Source organism: Heptranchias perlo, unplaced genomic scaffold (assembly GCF_035084215.1).
Source record: "Heptranchias perlo isolate sHepPer1 unplaced genomic scaffold, sHepPer1.hap1 HAP1_SCAFFOLD_264, whole genome shotgun sequence".
NCBI lineage: Eukaryota > Metazoa > Chordata > Chondrichthyes > Hexanchiformes > Hexanchidae > Heptranchias > Heptranchias perlo.
Genome location: NW_027139276.1, coordinates 158,981 through 180,251, shown reverse-complemented (window position 1 = coordinate 180,251; position 21,271 = coordinate 158,981). Strand labels below are relative to the sequence as shown.

Sequence of the window (21,271 nt, the reverse complement as noted above, 5' to 3'; positions counted from 1 at the left end):
GAAGGACAAAATTAGTCTCCACTTGGAGAAGCAAGGATTAATCAGGGATAGTCAACATGGCTTTGTCAAGGGAAGATCATGTCTGACTAATTTGATTGAATTTTTTGAGGGGGTGACTAGGCGTGTGGATGAGGGTAACGCAGTGGATGTGGTATACATGGTTTTCAGTAAGGCCTTCGATAAAGTCCCCCACAGGAGACTGGTCAAGAAGGTACGAGCCCATGGAATCCAGGGTGCCTTGGCACTTTGGATACAAAACTGGCTTAGTGACAGAAGGCAGAGGGTGATGGTCGAAGGTTGTTTTTGTGACTGGAAGCCTGTGGCCAGTGGGGTACCACAGGGATCGGTGCTGGGTCCCTTGCTGTTTGTGGTCGACATTAATGACTTGGATATGAATGTAAAAGGTATGATCAGTAAGTTCGCTGATGATACAAAGATTGGTAGGGTGGTAAATAGCGAGGAGGATAGCCTCAGTCTGCAGGACGATACAGATGGGTTGGTCAGATGGGCGTAACAGTGGCAAATGGAATTTAACCCGGAAAAGTGTGAGGTGATGCACTTTGGAGGGACTAACAAGGCAATGGAATACACAATGAATGGGAGGACCCTCGGCAAGACAGAGGGTCAGAGGGATCTTGGTGTGCAAGTTCACAGATCCCTGAAGGCGGCGGAACAGGTAGATAAGGTGGTAAAGAAGGCATATGGGATACTTGCCTTTATTAGACGAGGCATAGAATATAAGAGCAAGGAGGTTATGATGGAGCTGTATAGAACACTGGTTAGGCCACAGCTGGAGTACTGTGTGCAGTTCTGGTCGCCACACTACAGGAAGGATGTGATCGCTTTGGAGAGGGTGCAGAGGAGATTCACCAGGATGTTACCAGGGCTGGAGCGCTTCAGCTATGAAGAGAGACTGGGAAGATTGGGTTTGTTTTCCTTGGAGCAGAGGAGGCTGAGGGTGGACATGATTGAGGTGTACAAAATTATGAGGGGCATAGATAGGATGGATACTAAGGAGCTTTTTCCCTTCGTTGAGGGTTCTATAACAAGGGAACATAGATTCAAGGTAAAAGGCGGGAGGTTTAGAGGGGATTTGAGAAAGAACTTTTTCACCCAGAGGGTGGTTGGAATCTGGAACTCACTGCCTGAAAGGGTTGTGGAGGCAGGAACCCTCACAACATTCAAGAAGCATTTGGATGAGCACTTGAAATGCCATCGCATACAAGGCTACGGACCAAATGCTGGAATATGGGATTAGAGTAGACAGGGCTGATGGCCGGCGCGGACACGATGGGCCGAAGGGCCTCTATCCGTGCTGTATGACTCTATTGTAGTTAAGGCATCTGCAATGTGTTCAGCTACTTCCTTTAAAACCCTGGGATGGAAACCTCTGGTCCTGGGGATTTGTCACTTTTTAGTGCTATTATTTTCTTCATTACGGTTGCTTTACTTATGTTAATTTTATCGAGTCCCTGTCCCCGATTCAATATTAGTTTCCTTGGGATTTTTGGCATGCTATTGTCTTTTTCTACTGTAATACTGACGCAAAGTAATTGTTCAATATGTCTGCCATTTCCCCATTGTCAATGACAATACCCCCACTTTCTGTTTTTAAGGGGCCAACACTGCTCCTGACCACCCTCTTTTTCCTAATAGAACTATAAAAGTTCTTCGTGCTGGTTTTGATATCCCTTCCAAGTTTCTTTTCATACTCTCTTTTTGTAGCTCTTACTATTTATTTGTGACCCTTTGTAAATCTTTGTAACTTTCCCATTCGCCAGGATCTGTGCCATTTTTTTGCCTTGTTGTGTGCCCTTTCCTTATGTCTTTTACTGTCCCTTACCTCTTTAGTTGTCCATGGCTGTTTTTCTTGGCAAATAGAGTTCTTGCCCCTCAGGGGTATAAACCGATTCTGTATCACGTTAAATGTTTCTTTAAACATTTCCCACTGATGATCAGTCGTTTTACCCATTAACAGATTTGCCCAGTTTGCTGTAGACAGTGTCTGTCTCATCCCATTGAAGTCGGCCTTACCCATGTTCAACCTTCCCATCCAGAATGTCCTGCAGCCGCTCCGGAACATCCTTAACCCTAGCACCAGGGAGGCAACATACCATCCTGGAGTCATGTTTGCGGCCACAGAAACGTCTATCTGTTCCCCTTAAAATTGAATCCCCTATCACTATAGCCCTGCCACTCTTCTTCCTCCCCTTCTATGCAGCAGAGCCACCCGTGGTGCCACGAACTTGGCTCTTGTTACTTTCCCCTGATATGCCATCTCCCCCAACAGTATCCAAAGTGGTATGTCTGTTTGAGAGGGCGATGGCCCCAGGGGACTCCTGCTCTACCTGCCTCGTCCTTTTACTCTGCCTGGCGGTCACCCATTTCCTTTCTGCCTGCGTAATCTTTACCTGTGGTGTGACCACCTCAATGAACGTGCTATCCACGATAGTCTCAGCATCACGGATGCTCCACCGTGAATCCACCCGCAGATCCAACTCCGAAATGCGGTTAGCCAATAGCTTCAGCTGGACACACTACTTGCACACATGGTCGCCAGGGACACTGGTAGTGTCCATGACTTCCCACATAGTGCAGGAGGAGCATATCACGGGTGCGAGCTGTGCTGCCGTGAATTGCCTTAGATTTACCCTGCCTTCACCTCTCAGACTTTCGGCCCGCTCTCGGTCTCTCCTTTTATATTGTGCTCACCTCACAGATTCTCCTGCCTCACCTGTGACATCGCACAGTAGTTTTCTCTTGTTGCAGGTCTGCTGCTGCTTTTATTCCCCACTCTTAATCTTCTGCTGCTCAGGTCCACTGCCGCTCTGCGAAATAAGTTAGGAAAAGCAAGTCAAAGCAGCACCTCCTTCTCCCACTTCACCGAACTGCCACACTCACCAAACTCTCTGCTGTATCACTCTGTGCCCGCCGCACTCAGTGCTGGTTGCACTAACAGGCCCCTGTATTTCTACAGTTTGTGACTCAGATGAGTCAGGCCTGCTCCACCTTCAGGAACCAGTTTAATCTAGCTAACCAATTAACTTACTAGAGCAGCACTCTCTGCTAAAGCCTGACAGAAATTTTAAAAATTAAACTTTAAAATTGAAATTAAACAGTTGATAGCAATTTACACTCGATTTTAAAGAGACAAACCCTTACACTTCAAAACTCAACAAACTCTCAGCTGCCTCACTCTGTGCCCGCCGCTCTCCGTGCTGGTGGCAATCTGATATATCCCACAACCCTCACTGTAACACTTTGATACAAACCACACCCCTCATTGTAACACGCTGATATACCCCACACCCCTCACTGTAACACTGTAATATATCCCACACCGCCTCACCGTAAAACTCCGATAAATCACAAAGCCATCATTGAAACACTCTGATATATCCCGCAGCTCTCACGGGAATACTCTCACATACCACACACGCCTCACTGTAACACTCTGATATATCCCACACACGTCACTGTAACACTCTGATATACCCCACACACCTCAGTGCAACAATCTAATGTAACCCACACCCCTCACTATAACACTGTAATATACCACACAACCCTCACTGTAAAACTTCGATGTTCCCCACAACCATGACTGTAACACTCTGGTATATCCCACACCCCTCAACCTAAAATTCTGATACAACACACATCACTCACTGCAACACTCTGATACACACAACACCCCTCACTGCTACACTCTGATATATACCACACCCCTCACTGTAAATCTCGGATATATCCCACACCCCTGACTGTAACAGTCGGAGAAATCCCACACGCCTCACTGTAATGCTTGGATATTTCCCACAACCCTCACTGTAACAATCTGATATATACAACACCTCTCACTGTAACACTCCGATACACCCCACACCACTCACTCTAACACTCTGATATATCCCGCACACCACACTGTAACACTCTGATACACACCAAACCCCTCACTGTAACACTCTGATGTTTCCCACACCCCTCGGTGCAACACCCTGATATATCCCACACCCCTCACTGTAACCCTCGGATATATCACACACCCCTCATTATAATACTCGGACATATACCGCACGCTTCACGACAACGCTACGATATATCATACACCTCTCACTATCAAACACTGATGTTCCCCACCCCACTGTAAAACACTGATATATCCCACCCACCCTCACTGTAACACTCTGATATACACAACACCCCTCACTGTAACACTCTGTGAAATCCCACAACAGCACTGCAATACTCTGGTACATCGCAAACATCTCACTAAAACACTAAGAGATATCACTCACCCCACAACCCTCGGAGTAACACTCGGATCCATCCAACACCCCTCACTATAACTCACTGATATAACCCACACCCCTCATTGTAACACTCTGATATACACCACACACTTCACTGTAACATTCCGATATACCCGACACCCCTCACTCTAACACTCTGATACATCCCGCACCCCTCACTGAAACACTCTGATATAACCCACACCCCTCACTTTAACACTCTGATGTACCCAACTGTAATACTCTGATATATGCCACACCCCTCACTGTAACACCCTGATATACCCTACACACCTCACAGCAACACCAAGAGACACACCATACCCCTCACTGTAAAACTCTGATATATTCGACACCCCTCAATGTAACACTCAGATATACCGCACACACCTCAAAGCAACACTCTGATGCACCCAACAGTAACACCCTGATATATCCCACACTCCTCACTCTAACACTCTGATATACCCAACGCCCCTCACTGTAACGCTCTGATATATCCCACACCCCTCACTCGAACACTCTGAAAGATCCCACATCACTCACTGAAACACTCTGATATATCCAACCCACCTCACTGTAACACTCTGATATACTCAACACCCCTCACTGAAACACTCTGTTATATACCACAACACTCGCTGTAATATTCTGGTATATCCCACACCTCTCACTATAACACTAAGAGATATCACTCACCCCTCAGTGCAACACACTGATATACCCCATAACCCTCAGAGTAACACACGGATCCATCCAACACCACTCACTATAACTCACTGATATAACCCACAACCCTAACTGTAACACTCTGATAGACCCCACACCCCTCATATTAACACTCTGATACATGCCACACCCCTCACTGTAACGCTCTGATATATCTCACACACCTCACTGTAACACTCTGATATATCACACACCCCTCAATTTAAAACTCTGATATATCCCACACCCCTCAGTGTAACACTGTGATATATCCCACAGCCCTCACTATAACACAACGTTATATCCCACAACACTCACTGTAATACTCTGGTACATCCCACACCTCTCACTATAACACGAAGAGATACCCCACACCCTTCACTGTAACACTCCGAGAAACCCCACACCTCTCCCTCTAACACACTGTTATATCACTCAGCCCTCAGTGTAACACTCTGGTGTACGGCATAACCTTCAGAGTAACACTCGGATCTATCCCACACCCCTCAATATAACCCACACCCCTCACTCTAACACTCTGATATATCACGCACCCCTCACTCTAAGACTCTGATATACCCGAAACCCCTCACTTTAACACTGATATATCCCACACCCCTCATTATAACACTCGAACATATCCCACACCCTTCACTGTAAAGCTCCAAAATATCAGACTCCCCTCACTGTCACACTCTGATATATCCCACAGCCCTCTCTGCAACACCCCGATATATCCCACACCCCTCAGTGTAACACTCTGATATATCACACAACCCTTATTATAACACTCGGAATTATCCCACACCCCTCACTTTAAAGCTCCGATAGATCACACACCCCGCACTGCAAAACTCTGATATATCCCACACCTCTCACTGTAACGCCAAGAGATACCCCACAGCCCTCACTGTAACACTCTGTTATATTCCACACTCCTCAATGCAACACTCTGCTATACCCCACACACCTCACAGTAACACTCTGATGTACCCAACTGTAACACCCTGATATATCCAACACCCCGATATATCCAACACCCCTCACGGTAACGCTCTGATATACCTCACACACCTCACTGTAACACTCTGATATATCCCACACCCCTCACATTAACGCTCTGATATATCCCACACAACTCACTGTAACACTCTGATACACAACACACCCCTTACTGTAACACTCGGATGTTCCCCACACCCCTCAGTTTAACACCCTGATATATCCGACACCCCTCACTGTAACAGTCGGATATATCCCACACCCCTCATTATAAAACTCGGACATATCCCACACCCCTCATTATAAAACTCCGATACATCATACTCCCCTCACTGTCACACTCTGATATATCCCACACCTCTCACTGTAACTCTCTGATATACTCCACACCCCTCAATTTAACCCTCTGATATATCCCAAACTCCTCACTGTTACACACTGGATGATTCCACACACCACACTGCAAACCTCTGATTTACCCTACACCCCTCAATTTAACACTCTGACATTTACATCACCCCTCACTGTAACACGCAAATATATCCCACACCCCTCACTGTAACGCTCTGATATATCTCACACACCTCACTGTAACACTCTGATATATCACACACCCCTCAATTTAAAACTCTGATATATGCCACACCCCTCAGTGTAACACTGTGATATATCCCACACCCCTCACTATGACACACTGTTATATCCCACAACACTCACTGTAATACTTTGGTACATCCCACACCTCTCACTATAACACGAAAGGATATCCCACACCCCTCACTGTAACACTCCGAGAAACCCCACACCTCTCCCTCCAACGCACTGTTATATCACTCACCCCTCAGTGTAACACTCTGGTATACCACATAACCGTCAGAGTAACACTCGGATCTATCCCACACCCCTCAATATAAACCACATCCCTCAATGTAACACTCTGATATACCTCAAACCCCTCACTGTAACATTCCGATATACCACACGTCCCTCACTCTAACACTCTGATATACCCGAAACCCCTTACTTTAACACTCTGATATATCCCACAACCCTCTCTGCAACACCCCGATATATCCCACACCCCTCACTGTAACACGCTGAAGTTCCTCACACCCCTCAGTGTAACACTCTGATATATCCCACAACCCTCACTGTAACCCTCGGATATATCCCACAACCCTCACTGTAAACCTCGGACTGTAATATACCACACACCTCTCACTATAACACTTTGAAGTTCCCCACACCCCTCATTATAACACTCTGACTTATCCCACATCCCTCACTTGAAAGCTCCGATAGATCACACACCCCGAACTGCAAAATTCTGATATATCCCACACCTCTCACTGCAACGCCAAGAGATACCACTCATACCTCACTGTAACACTCTGATATGTTCCACACTCCTCAGTGTAACACCATGATATACCCAACACCCCTCACTGTTACGCTCTGATATACCTCACACACCTCACTATAACACTCTGATACATACCACACCCCACACTGTAACACTCTGAAATATCACACAGCCCTCACTGTAACACTCAAACAGAGCCCATACACCTCACTGTAACACCCTGATATATCCCACAAGCCTCTCTGGAACACCCCGATATATCCCACGCCCCTCATTGTAACACTCTAATATTCCTCACACACCTCACATTAACACTCTGATGTATCCCACACAACTCACTGTAACACTCTGTTATATCCCACAACACTCACTGTCATTCTCTGATGCTTCCCGCACCTCTCACTATAACACGAAGAGATATCCCACACCCCTCACTGTAACACTCCGATATACCCCACACCTCTCCCTCCAACACAATGTTATATCACTCACCCCTCAGTGTAACACTGGGATCTGTCCCACACCCCTCACTTTTACTCACTAATATAACCCACACCCCTCACTGTAACACTCTGATAAACCACACATCACTCACTGTAACTTTCCGATATACCACACATCCCTCACTCTAACACTCTGATGTATCACGCACCCCTCACAGTAACACTCTGATATAACCCACACCCCTCATTATAACAATCGGACTTATCCCACACCCCTCACTTTAAAGCTCCGATAGATCACACACCCCGCACTGCAAAACTCTGATATATCCCACACCTCTCACTGTAACGCCAAGAGATACCCAAGAGCCCTCACTGCAACACTCTGTTATATTCCACACTCCTCGGTGTAACACTCTGGTATACCCCACACACCTCACAGTAACATTCCGATGTACCACACATCCCTCACTCTAACACTCTGATCTATCCCACACCTCTCACTGTAAAGCTCCGATATATCATACTCCCCTCACTGTCACACTCTGATATATCCCACACCTCTCACTGTAACTCTCTGATATACCCCACACCCCTCAATTTAACCCTCTGAAATATCCCAAACTCCTCACTGTTACACACTGGATCATTCCACACCCCACACTCCAAAACTCTGATTTACCCACACCCCTCAATTTAACACTCTGACATTTCCAACACCCCTCACTGTAACACGCAAATATATCCCACACCCCTCACTGAAACGCTCTGATATATCTCACACACCTCACTGTAACATTCTGATATATCACACACCCTTCAATTTAAAACTCTGATATATCCCACAACACTCACTGTAATACTCTTGTACATCCCACAGCTCTCACTATAAAACGAAGAGATATCCCACACCCCTCACTGTAACACTCCGAGAAACCCCAAACCTCTCCCTCTAACACACTGTTATATCACTCACCCCTCAGTGTAACACTCTGGTATACCGCATAACCGTCAGCGTAACACTCGGATCTATCCCACACCCCTCAATATAACTCACACCCCTCAATGTAACACTCTGATATACCCCACACCCCTCACTGCAACATTCCGATATACTACACATCCCTCACTGTAACACTCTGATATACCCGAAACCTCTCACTTTAACACTCTGATATATCCCACACCCCTCATGATAACACTCGAACATATCCCACACCCTTCACTGTAAAGCTCCGATATATAATACTCCCCTCACTGTCACACTCTGAAGTACCTCACACCCCTCAGTGTAACACTCTGATATATCCCACACCGCTCATTATAACACTCGGACTTATCCCACACCCCTCACTATAAAGCTCCGATAGATCACACACCCCGCACTGCAAAACTCTGATATATCCCACACCTCTCACTGTAACGCCAAGAGATACCCCCCGGCCCTCACTGTAACACTCTGATATATTCCACACTCCTCAGTTTAGCACTCTGATATACCCCACACACCTCACAGTAACACTCTGATGTACCCAACTGTAACACCCTGATATATCCCACACCCCTCACTGTAACACCCTGATATATCCCACAACCCTCTCTGGAACACCCCGATATATCCCACACCCCTCATTGTAACACTCTAATATTCCCCACACCTCTCACTCTAACACTCTGATATATCCCACACCCCTCACTGTAGCACTCTGATATGAAACACACCCCTCACATTAACACTCTGATATATACCACACAACTCACTGCAACACTCTGTTATATCTCACAACACTCACTGTAATACTCTGATACATCCCACACCTCTCACTATAACACGAAGATATATCACACACCCCTCACTGTAACTCTCCGAGAAACCCCACACCTCTCCCTCTAATACACTGTTATATCACTCACCCCTCAGTGGAACACTCTGATATACCGTACAACAGTCAGAGTAACACTGGGATCTATCTCACACCCCTCATTATAACTCACTAATATAACCCACACCCCTCACTGTAACACTCTGATAAACCACACACCCCTCACTGTAACATTCCGATATACCACACATCCCTCACTCTAACACTCTGATATATCACACACCCCTCACTGTAACACTCTGATATAACCCACACCCCTCACTTTAACACGCTTATATAACACACACCCCTCACTGTTACACTCCGATAGACACCACACCCATCACTGTAACACTTTGATATGCCCCATATCCCTCACTGTAAGACTGTAATATACCACACACCTCTCACTATAACACTTTGAAGTTCCTCACACCCCTCAGTGTAACACTCGGATATATCCCACACCCCTCATTATAACACTCGGACTTATCCCACATCCCTCACTTGAAAGCTCCGATAGATCACACAAACCTCACTGCAAAACTCTGATATATCCCACACCTCTCACTGTAACACTTAGAGATGCCCCGCAGCCCTCACTGTAAAACTCTGATACATTCCACGCTCCTCAGTGTAACACTCTGATATACCCCACTCTAATGTATCCCACACACCTCACTGTAAAGCTCTGATATATCGCACAACCCTCACTGTTTCACTCTGATAAACTCCACACCCCTCACTCTAACACTGTGATATATACCACACCCCTCACTGCAATACTCTGAAATATCCCACAGCCCTCACTGTAACACATAAATATAGCCCATACTCCTCACTGTGACACACAGATATACACCACATCCCTCACTGTAACACTCTGTATACACCACAGCCCTCACTGTACCACTCTGATATATCCCACACCCCTCACTGTGAAACTCTAATATATCCCACACCCAATTCTGTAACTACCTGATATATCCCACAGCCCTCTCTGCAACATCCCGATATATCCCACCCCCCTCACTTTAACACTCTGATATTCCCCGCACCCCTCATAATAACACCCTGATACTCCCCACGCACCTCACTTTAACACTCAGATATATCACACACAACTCACAGTAACACTCTGATACACAACACACCCCTGACGGCAACACTCTGATGTTCCCCACACCCCTCAGTGCAACACTCTGATATATCCCACACCCTCACTGTAACCGTCGGATGTATCCCACAACCCTCATTATAACACTCGGACATATCCCACTCCCATTACTGCAACGCTCCGATATATCATACTCCCCTCACTGTACACTGTAACACTCTGGTAAATCCCACACCTCTCACTATAACACTAAGAGATATCCGACACACCTCACTGTAACACTCCGATATACACCACACCCCTCACTCTAACGCATTGTTACATCCCGCACCCCTCACTGTAACCCTCTGATATATCCCACATTCCTCACTGTTACACACTGGAAGATTCCACACCCCTCACTGTAACACTCTGATATGTCCCACAACCCTCACTGTAACACTCTGATATGTCCCACACCCCTCACTGTAACGCTCCGATATATCGCACAACCCTCACTGTTTCACTCTGATAAACCCCACACCCCTCACTGTAACACTCTTAAATATCCCACAGCACTCACTGTATCACTCAAATATAGCCCATACACCACACTGTAACACAGAGATATACCCCACACCCCTCAATGTAATATTCTGTATACACCACAGCCCTCACTGTAACACTCTGATATATCCCACACCCTTCACTGCAACACTCTGATATACTCACTCCTCTCAATGTAACAGTCTGATATTCCCGAAACCCCTCACTGTAACACTCTGAAATTCCCCACAGCCCTCACTGTAACACTCTGATATACCTAACACCCCTCAATGAAACACTCCGATATACCCCACACCGCTCGCAGTAACACTCTGATATAACCCACAACCCCACTCGAACACTCTGATATACCTGACACCCCTCACTGTAACACTCTGATATAATCCCACAACCCTCACTGCAACACTCGGATAATCCCCACACACCTCACATTAACAGTCTGATATATCGCACACCCCTCACTGCAACACATTGATATTCCGCACACCCTTCACTGCAACACTCTGATATACCCCGCACCCCTCACTGTAACACTCAGAGAAAACCCACACACTTGACTGTATCACTCTGATACACCACACACCCGTCAGTGCAACACGCTGATATATCCCACACCCCTCACTGTAACAATCAGATATATCGCACACCCTTAATTTTAAAACTCTGCTCTATCCCACACCCCTCATTGTAAAAATCTAATATATCCCACACCCCTCACTGTAACACTCTGATATACGCCACACGCCTCACTCTAACACGGTGAATTATTCCACACCCCTCACTGTAACACTCTGATATACCTAACACCCCTCAATGTAACACTCGGATATACCTCACACCGCTCGAAGTAACACTCTGATATTCCCCACATCCCGCATTGCAACACTCGGATAATCCCCACACCCCTCGCAGTAACACTCTGATATAACCCACACCCTTCACTGTAACATTCTGATATACCCCACACCCCTCACTGTAACACTCTGATATACCCCACACCCCTCACTGTAACACTCTGATACACACCACACCCCTCACTGTAACACTCTAATATAACCCACACCCCTCACTGTAACACTTTTATATACCCAACACCCTCACTGTAACCTTCCGATATGCACCACACCAATCACTCTAACACTCTGATATATCCCGCATACCACACTGTCAAACTCGGCAAATCCCACACTCCTCACTGTTACACTCTGATATATCTCAAACCCCCGACTTTAACACTCAGATATATCCCACACCCCTCACTGTGGAACTCTGACGTACCCAACTGTAACACTCTGATATATGGCATACCACTCACTGTAACACTCTGATATACACCACACCCACATTAACACTCTGATATATCCCACAACTCACTGTAAGACTTTGATATAACCCAAAACCCTCACTGTAAACACTCTGATACACACCACAGCCCTCACTGTAAAACTGTAATATACCACACACCCCTCACTATAACACTCTGATATTCCCCATATCCCTCAGTGCAACACTCCGATATATCCCACAACACTCACTGTAACCCTCGGACATATCCCACACCCCTCACTGTAACACTCCGATTTTTCATACAACCCTCATTGTAACACTCTGATATGTCCCACACCCCTCACTGTAACACTCTGAGACACCCGACACTCCTCAATGCAACACTCTGATATATCCCACAACCCTCACTGTAACACTCTGATATACGTGACACTCCTCAATGTCACGCTCTGATATTCCCCACTCCCCTCACTGAAAATCTCTGATATACCCCACATCCCTCACTGCAACACTCTGATATAACCCACACCCCTCATTGTAACACTCCGATATTCCCCACACGCTTCACTGCAACACTCTAATATATCGTACAACCCTCACTGTAACAGACTGATATATCCCACACCCCTCACTGTAACAGTCTGATAAACCCCACACCCCTCACTGTAATGCTCTGATGTACCCCACACCCCTCATTGTAACACTCCGATAAACGCCACACCCCTCATATTAACACTCTGAAATACCCCACACACCTCACTGTAACACTCTGATATACCCAACACCACCCACTGTAACTCTCCGATACACACCACAACCCTGACTGTAACACTCTGATATTCCCCACACCCCTCACAGTAACACTCTGATATTACCGCACACACCTCAATATAACACTCCGAAAAACCCGACAATGTAAAATTCCAAGATATCCCACATCCCTGACAGTAACAGTCCGATACATCCCACACCCCTCACGGTAACACTCCGAAACATCCCACACCACTCACCGGAACACTCCGATACATCAAACACCCCTGACTGTAACACTCTGATATTCCCCACATACCTCACTGTAACTCTCTGATATAACCAACATACCTCACTGCAACACTCTGATATAACCCACACCCCTCATTGTAACACTCCGATACACCCCACACCCCACATTGTAAAATTCTGAAATACCCCACACCCCTCATTGTAACACTCTGATATATCCCACACAGCTCACTGTAACACTCTGATATAAACCACACACATCACTGTAACACTCATACATACCCCACACCCCTCATTGTAAAACTCTGATATACCCCACACGCGTCATTTTAACACTTTGATATACCCCACACCCATCACTGCAACACTCTGATATACCCCACACCACTCACTGTAACACTCTGATACACACCACACACTTCACTGTAACACTCATATATACCCCACACACCTCATTGTAACACTCTGATATACCCCACACCCCTCATTGTAACACTCTGATATACCCCACAACCCTTATTGTAAAACTTTGATATACCCCACACGCCTCATTGTAACACTCTGATATACCCCACAACCCTTATTGTAAAACTCTGATATACCCCACACACCTCATTGTAACACTCTGATATATCCCACACCCCTCATTGTAACACTCTGATATACCCCACAACCCTTATTGTAAAACTTTGATATACCCCACACGCCTCATTTTAACACTCTGATATACCCCACACCCCTCATTGGAACGCTCTGATATACCCCACACCGCACATTGAAACACTCTTATATACCCAACAGCCCTCATTGTAACACTCTGATATACCCCACACCCCTCGTTGTAAAATTCTGATATACCCCACACCCCTCATTTTAACACTCTGATATAACCCACACCCATCACCGCAACACTCTGATACACCCCACAACCCTCATTGCAACACTCTGAAATATCCCACACCGCTCACTGCAGCACTCTGATATACCCCACACCCCTCATTGTAACACTCTGAAATACCCCACACCCCTCATATGAACACTCGGACATACCCACACCCGTTATTGTAACACACTGATATAACCCACTCCCCTCTTTGTAAAACTCTGATATACCCCACACCCCTCATTGTAACACTGTGATGTATTCCACACCCCTCACAGTAAAACACTGATATAACACACACCCATCACTACAACACTCTGATTTACCCCATAACACTCACTGTAACACTCTGATATACACCACACCCTTCACTGTAAAACTCTGATATACCCCACACACCTCATTGTAACACTCTGATATAATCCACACCCCTCATTGTAACAGTCTGATATACCCCACACCCCTCATTATAACAGTCTGATATACCCCACACGCCTCATTTTAACACTCTGATATACCCCACACCCCTCATTGGAACGCTCTGATATACCCCACACCGCTCATTGAAACACTCTTATATACCCAACAGCCCTCATTGTAACACTCTGATATACCCCACACCCCTCATTGTAACACTCTGATATACCCCACACCCCTCATTGTAAAACTCTGATATACCCCACACCCATCACTGCAGCACTCTGATATACCCCACACCCTTCACTGTAACACTCTGATATACCCCACACCCCTCATATGAACACTCTGATATACCCCACACCCCTCATTGTAACACTCTGATATACCCCACACCCATCACTGCAACACTCTGATATACACCACACACTTCACTGTAACACTCATAGAACCCCACTCCCCTCTTTGTAAAACTCTGATATACCCCACACCCTTCATTGTCACCATATGATATTTCCCACAACGATCACTGTAACACTCTGACATACCACACACCCCTCATTGTAACACTCTGATGTACCCCACACCCCTCATTGTAACACTGTGATGTATTCCACACCCCTCACAGTAAAACACTGATATAACACACACTCATCACTACAACACTCTGATTTACCCCATAACACTCACTGTAACACTCTGATATAAACCACACCCTTCACTGTAAAACTCTGATATACCCCACACACCTCATTGTAACACTCTGATATACCCCACACCCCTCATTGTAACAGTCTGATATACCCCACACCCCTCATTGTAAAACTCTGATATACCCCACACGCCTCATTTTAACACTCTGATATACCCCACACCCCTCATTGGAACACTCTTATATACCCAACAGCCCTCATTGTAACACTTTGATATACCCCACACCCCTCATTGTAACACTCTGATATATCCCACACCGATCACTGCAACACTCTGAGAAAGCCCACACCACTCACTGTAATACTCTGATATACCAGACACCACTCATTGTAACACTCTTATATTCCCCACACCCATCATTGTAACACTCTGATATGCATCACAACCCTCATTGTATCACTCTTATATTCCCCACACCCATCATTGTAACATTCTGATACACCTCACACCCCTCATTTTAACACTCTGATATAACCCACACCCATCACCGCAACACTCTGATACACCCCACACCCCTCATTGTAACATTCTGATATAAACACATTCCTCATTGCAACACTCTGAAATATCCCACACCGCTCACTGTATCACTCTGATATACCCCGCACCCCTCATTGTAACACTCCGATATATCCCACACCCCTCATTGTAACCCTCTGATATAAACCACACCCATCACTGCAACACTCTGATATAAACCACACACTTCACTGTCACACTCATATATACCCCACACACCTCATTGTAAGACTCTGATATACCCCACACCCCTCATTGTCACCCTCTGATATTTCCCACAACGATCACTGTAACACTCTGAAATACCGCACACCCCTCATTGTAACACTCTGATATACCCCACACCCCTCATTGCAACTCTGTGATGTATTCCACACCCCTCACAGTAAAACTCTGATATACCACACACCCATCACTACAACACTCTGATTTACCCCACACCCCTCATTGTAACACTCTGATATATCTCACACCCCTCACTGTAACACTCTGATATACCCCAGACCCATCAAGGCAACACTCTGATATAGCCCACACCACTCATTGTAACATTCTGATATAATCCACACCCCTCACTGCAACACTCTGATACATCCCACACCGCTCACTGCAACACTCTGATATACCCCACACCCGTCATTGTAGCACTCTGATATACCCCACACCCCTCATTGAAAACTCTGATATACCCCACACCCCTCATTGTAACAACCTGAAATATCCCACACCCCTCATTGTAACACTCTGATATACATCACAACCCTCATTGTAACACTCTGATATTCCCCACACCCATCATTGTAACACCCTGATATATCCCACACCCCTCATTGTAACACTCTGATATACATCACAACCCTCATTGTAACACTCTGATATTCCCCACACCCATCATTGTAACACCCTGATATATCCCACACCCCTCATTGTAACACTCTGATATGTCCCACACCCCTCGCTGTAACACTATGATATACCCCAGACCCATCACTGCAACACTCTGATATATCCCACACCCCTCACTGTAACACGCTGATACACCCCACACCCCTCACTGTTACAAACAGATATATCCCACACCCCTAACTGTAACACATTGATACATCCCAGACCCATCACTGCAACACTCTGATATATCCCACACCCCTCACTGTAACACACTGATACACCCCACACCCCTCACTGTTACAAACAGATATATCCCACACCCCTAACTGTAACACATTGATACATCCCACACCCCTCACTGTAACACACTGATATACCACACTCCCCTCACTGTAACACACTGATATATCCCACACCCCTCAATGTAACACTCTGATATACGCCACACCCCTCACTGTAACACCCTGATATATGCCACAACCCTCTCTGCAACACTTCGAAATATCCCATACCACTCACGGTCAGACTCTGATATTCCCCACACGCCTCACTGTAACACTCTGATATATCCCACAACCTCACTGTAACACACTGATATACCCACACCTCTCAACGTAACACTCTGATATACCTCACACCCATCATTGTAAAACTATGATATACCCCAGACCCCTCAATGTAACACTGTGATATACCCCACATCCATCACTGCAACACTCTGATATACCCCACACCACTCACTGTAACACGCTGATATATACCACACACTTCACTGCAACACTCATATATACCCCACACACCTCATTGTAACACTTTGATATACCCCACACCCCTCATTGTAACCCTCTGATATTTCCCACAACGATCACTGTAACACTCTGAAATACCACACACCCCGCATTGTAACACTCTGATATACCCCACACCCCTCATTGTAACACTCTGATGTATTCCACACCCCTCACAGTAAAACTCTGATATACCACACACCCATCACGACAACACTCTGATTTCCCCATAACACTCACTGTAAAACTCTGATATACACCACACCCTTCACTGTAACACTCATATATACCCCACACCCTTCACTGTAACCCTCTGATATACCCCAAACCCTTCACTGTAACACTCTAATATACCCCACACCCCTCATTGTAACACTCTGAAATGCATCACAACCCTCATTGTAACACTCTGATATTCCCCACACCCCTCATTGTAAAACTCTGATATACCCCACACTGCATCACTCTGATACAGCCCACACCACTCACTGTAACACTTTGATATACCCCACACCCCTCATTGTAACACTCTGAAATGCATCACAACCCTCATTGTAACACTCTGATATTCCCCACACCCCTCATTGTAAAACTCTGATATACCCCATACCCCTCATTGTAGCACTCTGAAATGTCCCACACCCGTCACTGTAACACTCTGATATACACCACACCCTTCACTGTAACACTCTGATATACCCCACACCCCGAATTGAAACACTCTGATATACCCCACACCCCTCATTGTAAAACTCTGATATATCCCACACCCCACATTTTAACACTCTGATATACCCCACACCCCTCATTGTAACATTCTGATATAACCCACATCCCTCATTGTAACACTTTGATATATCCCACACCGCTCACGATAACACTCTGAAAAACCCCACACCCATCACTGCAACACTCCGATATCCCCCACACCCCTCATTGTAACACGCTGATATATCCCACACCCCTCATTGTAACACTCTGATATACCCCACACCCCTCATTGTAACACTGTGATATACACCACACCCATCACTGCAACACTCATATATACCCCACACACCTCATTGTAACACTCTGATATACCCCACACCCCTCAATGTAACCCTCTGATATTTCCCACAACGATCACTGTAATACTCTGAAATACCACACACCCCTCATTGTAACACTCTGATATATCCCACACCCCTCATTGTAACACTCTGATATACCCCACACCCCTCATTGTAACACTGTGAAAAACACCACACCCATCACTGCAACACTCATATATACCCCACACACCTCATTGTAACACTCTGATATGCCCCACACCCCTCGCTGCAACACTCTGATATGCCCCACACCCCTCACTGTAACACTCAGAGAAAACCCACACACTTGATTGTATCGCTCTGATACACCACACACTCCTCACTGTATCTCGCTGATAGATCCCACAACCTGAATTTTAAAACTTTGCTCTATCCCACACCCCTCACTGTAACACTCTGATATATCCCACACCCCTCAATGTAACACTCTGATATATCCCACACGCCTCACTGTAATACTCTGATAAAGCCAACACCCCTCACTGCAACACACTGATACATCCCACACCCCTCACTGTAACACACTGATACACCCACACCTCTCACTGTAACAAACAGATATATCCCACACCCCTCACTGCAACACACTGATATATCCCACACCCCTCACTGTAACACTCTGATATATCCCACACCCCTCAATGTAACACTCTGATATATCCCACACGCCTCACTGTAATACTCTGATAAAGCCAACACCCCTCACTGCAACACACTGATACATCCCACACCCCTCACTGTAACACACTGATACACCCACACCTCTCACTGTAACAAACAGATATATCCGACACCCCTCACTGTAACACTCTGATATATCCGACACCCCTCACTGTAACACTCTGATATATCCCACACCCCTCAATGTAACACTCTGATATATCCCACACGCCTCACTGTAATACTCTGATAAAGCCAACACCCCTCACTGCAACACACTGATACATCCCACACCCCTCACTGTAACACACTGATACACCCACACCTCTCACTGTAACAAACAGATATATCCCACACCCCTCACTGCAACACACTGATATATCCCACACCCCTCACTGCAACACTCTGATATACCCCACACCACTCATTGTAACACTCTGATATGCATCACAACCCTCATTGTAACACTCTGATATTCCCCACACCCATCATTGTAACACTCTGATATACCCCAGACCCATCATTGCAACGCTCTGATATTGCCCACACCACTCACTGTAAAACTCTGATATACACCACAACCTTCACTGTAACACTCTGATATACCCCACACCCCAAATTGCAACACTCTGATATACCCCACACCCCTCATTGTAACACTCTGATATACCCCACACCCCTCATTGTAACCCTCTGATATTCCCACAACGATCACTGTAACACTCTGAAATACCACACACCCCTCATTGTAACACTGTGATATACCCCACACCCCTCATTGTAACACTCGGATATATCCCACACCAATCACAGTAAAACTCTGATATACCACACACCCATCACGACAACACTCTGATTTACCCCATAACACTCACTGTAACAATGTGATATGCACCACAAACTTCACTGTAACACTCTGATACCCCACACCCCTCATTGTAACACTCTGATATTCCCCACACCCATCATTGTATCATTCTGATATAATCCACACCCCTCACTGCAACACTCTGATACATCCCACACCGCTCACTAACACTCTGATATACCCCACATCCGTCCTGTAGCACTCTGATATACCCCACACCCCTCATTGAAAACTCTGATATACCCCACACCCCTCATTGTAACAACCTGAAATATCCCACACCCCTCATTGTAACACTCTGATATACATCACAACCCTCATTGTAACACTCTGATATTCCCCACACCCATCATTGTAACATTCTGATATAATCCACACCCCTCACTGCAACACTCTGATACATCCCACACCGCTCACTGTAACACTCTGATATACCCCACATCCGTCCTGTAGCACTCTGATATACCCCACACCCCTCATTGAAAACTCTGATATACCCCACACCCCTCATTGTAACAACCTGAAATATCCCACACCCCTCATTGTAACACTCTGATATACATCACAACCCTCATTGTAACACCCTGATATTCCCCACACCCCTCATTGTAACACTGTGATATACCCCACACCCCTCATTGTAACACTGTGATATACCCCACACCCCTCATTGTAACACTCGGATATATTCCACACCAATCACAGTAAAACTCTGATATACCACACACCCATCACGACAACACTCTGATTTACGCCATAACACTCACTGTAACAATGTGATATGTCCCACACCCATCACCGCAACACTCTGATACACA

General features: G+C 45.9%; 1 protein-coding gene across 1 annotated transcript in view; it reads right to left on the bottom strand.

The window, feature by feature from the left end:
- Window positions 1-21,271, bottom strand: part of LOC137310601 (eukaryotic translation initiation factor 3 subunit A-like) — a 72,666-nt gene that overhangs the window by 12,688 nt on the left and 38,707 nt on the right. Inside the window, exon 3 of the mRNA XM_067978327.1 lies at window positions 2,735-2,828. The gene's annotated coding sequence lies outside the window, so the exon portion shown is untranslated. The remainder of the gene's footprint in view (window positions 1-2,734; window positions 2,829-21,271) is intronic.